The sequence below is a fragment of the Cucurbita pepo genome, unplaced genomic scaffold, assembly GCF_002806865.2.
Source record: "Cucurbita pepo subsp. pepo cultivar mu-cu-16 unplaced genomic scaffold, ASM280686v2 Cp4.1_scaffold000216, whole genome shotgun sequence".
Taxonomy (NCBI): Eukaryota; Viridiplantae; Streptophyta; class Magnoliopsida; order Cucurbitales; family Cucurbitaceae; genus Cucurbita; species Cucurbita pepo.
The window spans coordinates 75,457-82,183 of NW_019646473.1; the positions used below are offsets into that span (position 1 = coordinate 75,457).

The 6,727-nt window shown below is 35.3% G+C and overlaps 1 non-coding gene across 1 annotated transcript; it reads left to right on the forward strand.

Annotated features, from left to right (window-relative positions):
* The first annotated feature begins 4,504 nt into the window (after nucleotides 1-4,504).
* On the forward strand, nucleotides 4,505-4,611 carry LOC111784497. Its single transcript, XR_002813550.1, has one exon. It is a non-coding gene; the product is annotated as a small nucleolar RNA R71 (small nucleolar RNA).
* Nucleotides 4,612-6,727: the final 2,116 nt, after the last annotated feature.

Genomic DNA, 6,727 nt, shown 5'->3' on the forward strand with positions numbered 1-6,727 from the left:
CTATTCTATTTATCTTGGTAACAATCTGGTTTCTTGGAGTGCCAAAAAGCAACCTACTGTCTCACGCTCCAGCTGTGAATCTGAGTATCGTGTTCTTGCCACAACTGCTGCTGAACTTCTTTGGGTTGCGCATCTTTTGCATGACCTCAAGGTCCCTATTTCACAGACCTTACTCTTATGTGACAACAAAAGTGCTATTTTTTTCTAGCTCTAATCCCGTTTCTCACAAGCGGGCCAAACATGTTGAACTAGATTATCATTTCCTTCGAGAACTTGTTATCGCTAGCAAACTTTGCACACAATATGTACCCTCTTANTCGCTAGCAAACTTTGCACACAATATGTACCCTCTTATCTCCAAGTTGTTGACATCTTCACAAAGAGTATTTCTCGACCTCTCTTTGAATTTTTTAGATCCAAGCTTCATGTTCGTTCAAATCCGACGCTCAGCTTGCAGGGGATGTTAAGGATAGTTGACCGTTTATTATAAGGCTAATATCTATATTTGCCTTACATTACGGGTTACCATATTTGCCCTTTTATTAAAGGCAAATATATTGTATTTATTTATTATTCTTTCCTTTTATTGCTATTTTCATATTATTTGTAATTTACCATATTTCTTTATTCTGTAAATGATTATAAATAAGAGAACTCTCGCCCCCATTTAGGTGTGGTGGATTCAGCAAACATTCACAGATAGTCAATGACACACGTGGACTGGTGATGTAGATTAAAATTTCCATGTCATCCTCAAAAAGTTTGCTTTCTGGATTGCTTCAGCAGGAATGCGGGGGGTGTTAAGGATAGTTGACCGTTCATTATAAGGCTAATATCTATATTTGTCTTACATTACGGGTTNGCGGGGGGTGTTAAGGATAGTTGACCGTTCATTATAAGGCTAATATCTATATTTGTCTTACATTACGGGTTACCATATTTGCCGTTTTATTAAAGGCAAATATATTGTATTTATTTATTATTCGTTCCTTTTATTGCTATTTCCATATTATTTGTAATTTACCATATTTCTTTATTCTGTAAATGATTATAAATAAGAGAACTCTCACCCCCATTTAGGTGTGGTGGATTCAGCAAACATTCACAGATAGTCAATGACACACGTGGACTGGCAAACATTGCTGATCATCCTCAAAAAGTTTGCTTTCTGGATTGCTTCAGCAGGATCAGCAATGTATTTCCAGTTNTCAGCAAACATTCACAGATAGTCAATGACACACGTGGACTGGCAAACATTGCTGATCATCCTCAAAAAGTTTGCTTTCTGGATTGCTTCAGCAGGATCAGCAATGTATTTCCAGTTTTGCTACAACATCATGGTTCAGCATAAATGTTCTAGAATTTACCACTCAATTAAGCTAGATTTATCCAAATTAATCTTCTTTTCATATTAAACCACAATTGACTATTTCATGTATACTACTTAGAAGAAATGGAGCAATTAATGAGAAAATTGTGAGTATGAGTGCAAAATTAACTACAAAAAGATTTGATATAACTCTAGTTTTGGAGAGTTATCACACCGAAAACTTAAGAGATTGCTCATCTTCGAGCAATCATTCTCTCCGCTCTCCGTTTTTTTTCTCTTNATGAGTGCAAAATTAACTACAAAAAGATTTGATATAACTCTACTTTTGGAGAGTTATCACACCCCAAAACTTAAGAGATTGCTCATCCTCGAGCAATCATTCTCTCCGCTCTCCATTTTTTTTTTCTCCTTAACAAATTTTTTTCAACATATATTTATGTTGGTAGAGTATTCATGAAAGGCATGATTTATATCATATTCCTCATATTTCTTCCTCAATTCAGTTTTTTCCCACATTTCACCCTAAANATATATTTATGTTGGTAGAGTATTCATCAAAGGCATGATTTATATCATATTCCTCATATTTCTTCCTCAATTCATTTTTTTCCCACATTTCACCCTACACTTATAACCAAATCTTACCATAAAAATAACACATTTCTCACTTCCACCGTATTCCACAAAACACTTATAGAATGATTACCATTCCTTTTACCTTTGCTTTTGTGACTTGACTTCATAATTTATTTCATTAACATTCTCTTATCATGACATTTGTTTTTCTCCCAAGAATCCTTCAAGTCATCCCTTTATAATCTTGGTGCCTCCACTTGTGGTGCAAATCACGTAAGTTTTCAAGGGATGACTATATAGGCTAACACTCATTCTCCCTTAGCTCGACTCTCTTGCTTGCATTTTGTAGTTTTTTAGTGTGGCCACATTTGTGATGCAACTCACTTGAACAATAAGGATAGCTTTTTATTTTTATTTTTTTTATTTACATCCCAATTACCTTCGATTCAGACACCTCCATTGGTGATGGAGATTGTCTAACAACGAGCAATTGAGACAATTTGTTTACTTTCCACTTTTTTAGCATAGAGAGTTTAAGCTTTAGGTTTAAGAGGAGTGGTTTCGGGAATGAACTTTTATCGCTCTCTCTCTCTCTCTTTTATTTTATTTTTTTTTGCTTTGCATTTTACATGGGGTGATAGAATTGCTTTAATACCCTCAAACTTAAACTAGCCATTGTTCTAAATGAGCATTAGTGTGGGTGTTTAACCATTCTTGAAAATAGATTGAGGTGCAGAAACTCTTGGTTATTGTTTTTGTTTGGAAAATGATATAAGGTTTGGTGAATTATTGGAATTCTTGCCGATCATAATAGATCCATCCTCACCTAACTTTGGTAAATACTTTTCAATTTGAGCTTTAATTTCATTAAACCTTTTTTTTTTCAAGTTATATATATATATATTTTTTTTTTAAGGAAACACACCTCTCACCCGGGTGGGAATAATTTTGTGAAGTCTATCTCCCATATATCAAATAATTCTTTTTTTAATATGTAGTTCAAGGGTGTGTCATTAGTAGATGACTTCATTGATTAATTTATTCTTTCCTCTAATTCCAGTGATTCAAGAACTCTTACAGTTTTCTCCAACTCGCTTTTTGTGTAGTGCAATTATTCCAGCAGCTGTCTTCTTCTTGTTGTTGTTTCCAACTATTAGCTGCTAGATTCTCGGTCAATTTATAAATTGCTGAGTATTCCTCTCCCACTCCTAGATATTTCATGTTGTCATTCATATGAAATTCTATTTTTTGATCATTCATTCTCAACATTATAGTTCCCTTGTGGACATCTACCCATGTTTTCCCGTTTTCAAAAATGGTCTCCCCAAGATAATTGGTACATCATGGATAATCCAAAATCATAAAATATGCTGGAAAATGAACTTGTCGACTTGAATTAGGATCTTTGATTTTTCCTTCTAGATGAGTGAAAGATTGATCTGCTAGTTGAAGAGTGATTGTAGTTGGTCTTGCTTTACCAATACCTAACTTTTTGTAAATAGACAGCGGCATTAGGTTAATGCTTGATCCTAAATCACATAATGCTCGACCTAGCTTCTTCCCTCCTATTGATGTTGAAATTGTGAATGAACCAAGGTCTTTCTCCTTTGGTGGGATCTTATTTTTCAATATTGCACTACACTCTTCATTCAATGGTACCACCTTGAATTCTTCAAATTTTCTTCTCTTGGTGAGCACATCGTTCAAGAATTTCACATAATTTGGCACTTCCTTCAAAGCTTCCACTAATGGTATGCTTATATGAATTTCCTTAAATATATCTATGAACTTCTCAAAGTGGGCTTCCTCTTTCTGTCTTTTTATTCTTGGTGGAAAATGAGGTGCTGGAATATACGTTCTACTTTCTTGTCCACTGCTTACTTTTATTTGCGTTTTAGGAGGAATTTTTGTTGTGTTATTTCTGTACAGCAGCTTCTGCATACTTTTTGTTGTGCTCTTCCTACACAATAGCTTCCTCATTTCTCTGATGCACCAGTAACTTCTTAAGAGTGACCATATGCCATTTGATTTTGTAGTCCAAATCCTGGAGGATAATTTACTTTTGGTTGCATTTGTTGATTGTATGAGTCCTGTCCCTTCCATGAGAAGTTTGGATGACTTCTCCACACTGGATTATAAGTATTTGAGAAGGGATTACTTTTTGGGTTGTCTTGACTAGCATTATTCCCTACATAGAAAATTAAGGTCGGATTACTTGGACATTGATCAAAAGTGTGTTCTTCTTCACAATATACATAAGATTCAGCTGCTATTTGGGTCATTACAGAAGTTGTATGGATTGTTGCTTTGGTCATTGAGCCTTGTCTCAACGCTAGATTTCGTAGGATATTAGTCACCGAAGCTAATTGAGTGTTGATAAAAGACAAAGCATCAACTTCAAGTACTCATCGGGTCTTCTTTCCTGATTGCTTCTCACATTGGCCCATTGACAATTGTTAAATGCTATTCTCTCTAAAATCTCGTATGCTTCATTGTATGTCTTTGACAAAATAGCTCCAATAGCTCCAATTGCCCACAACTTCTTTAGTAGCAATATTCAATCCATTGTAGAAAATCTTCATTTGTATACAATGTGGTAATCCATGGTGAGGACACTTTCTAAGCATCTCCTTTTATCTCTCCCAAGCTTCACTTAGTGTCTCATCTTCAAATTGTTGAAAAGCGACAATCTCATTTTTAAATCATGCGTTTCTAGTGGTTGGAAAATACTTGATCAAAAATTTCTTTGCTAGACTATTCCAAGAATCAATTTTTCCCAGTGCCAAAGTATTCAACCATGATTTTGCACCATCCCTCGAGAAATAAAGGAATAAGCTCAATCTAATCACGTCTTTATCCACTCCTTAGAATCGAAATCAGTCGCTAACTCCCAAAAATGACTTTAGATGTAGATGGGGATCTTTTGATGGTAGTCCATGAAATTGCCCAATGGTTTGCAACATTTGAAACATCACCGACTTTAACTTAAAAGTGGTTGCTTGAATTTTAGGTCTAATTATGCACGGTTTTGGCTCTTCCACATCTGGGTGTGCATATGCTCGGATTACTTTTTCTCTGTCATCTTCTAAATGTATGGCATTCGCCATAATTTTCTCTTGATTAGCCATCATCACTGGATTTCCAAATTCCTTTTTTAGTTGGGCTTCATGTTCTATTTGCTGTATATTTTGTTCTACCATTTTCTTTTGTTCCCTCAACCTTTGCCTAAAGGTTCTTTTTATTTCGGGATCCATACCAGCCACTAGTGTTGCTGAAGGTAGCATAGCTTGGGGAAGTACAACTTGGGGCGATGCAGCTGTACCTGTCCTGGTGACTAAACTTTCTCGAGTTTGGTTCCCTTTAACCCCACCTCTTCCTCTACCTCTAATAGGGGGTCGTCCCCTTTCTCGTCTTTTTTCTACGTCCTCTAGGCCACATGGTTCTGAAAACCAAGAAATTTTTTCGTAGGTCTATAGTTCGCGAATATAACTAACATTATATTGCATAGTATTAAAATCATATAGTAGGGCAAACACATGAATATGATGATATTAGGTCAATCATCATGCTAAAATCAACGATATACTCACAGTTCATCATATTCAATACTATATTACATTCAACATCAAGGTACATGCGGTGAAGACCGTTTTTTTTTTCTTATCTTATGTAGGACGTACCTGATGGTGACAAGACATCGACAGTTTGACTATGGAATGCTTCAAGCCTATCTCATCGGCTAGTCTATAGAATCAATAACCTAGAGCTCTAATACAAGCGATAGCAATCCTAGATTTCCACTAACCTAAAGTCGCTACTGTTATCATAACTTATGCTCTTATATGAAATTAAACATTTAAAATGTCATCGTAAAACAGAAAATTCATTTTAAAACACTGTGATGGACTTATGTGTTTGGAATAATATCTAAAACAAGATAAAAGCAATAATAAATAAATCAAATAAAATATAGAAGGTAAAACTCCCTGTATTATCCTATGTCATTAACCATGTACGGGTGCCTTGCCTTTACCTGAAATAGAAGTAGCACATGACTTGATGACTTGAGTACTTAAAGAAATACTGTGTAAGTGATCTCACTATTAGGGTTAGGGAATGCAATCACACGAAACTCATGATCTAGGAGCCTATCGTTATAACCATCGTAGGGGTGACCTCTAGTCCTTAAAAAATTAGAAGTGCAGTACTTCCTTACACATAACCCACACATGCAAGCTTGGATCCTTAGTCTCTTCACACCCCTGGGCCACTGGTAGTCGAGCTAGCTATTCGTAGCGACGTCCGAAAGTCAGCTGATTCCTAAGTGTCACGCAAGGTATGATGATCACCATCATCATATTGTACACGTTCTTACTCATCATCACAAAAGTGGAAGTAACCCGATGAATATACACACAGAATGCATAAAGTCCCTATAGTTTCTCATCTTTAAAACATCTTGGTGACACAATCGTAAGTTCCGTTCACATATCACTCTAAGTAATATGCATGCAACGGTCTTCATACATTCATCATCATTATTATAATTAGGATTTGGTTTTAGGAAATTCATCATCATAATGCATCATAGAATTTAAAACATGCATTTCATGTTAATATGGGATGACGTCATATTAAGGAATCTCATAATATTACATCTTAAATATTCATGTTTTCATTCATCATCATCATACAACATCATCATATAACAAAATCATAGAACATTATATACTATCATATGGCAATCAAATAACTCAATCACGTCATTATACGTCATACATCATATGTCATACTTCATACATCATCTTCATAGACTGAGCC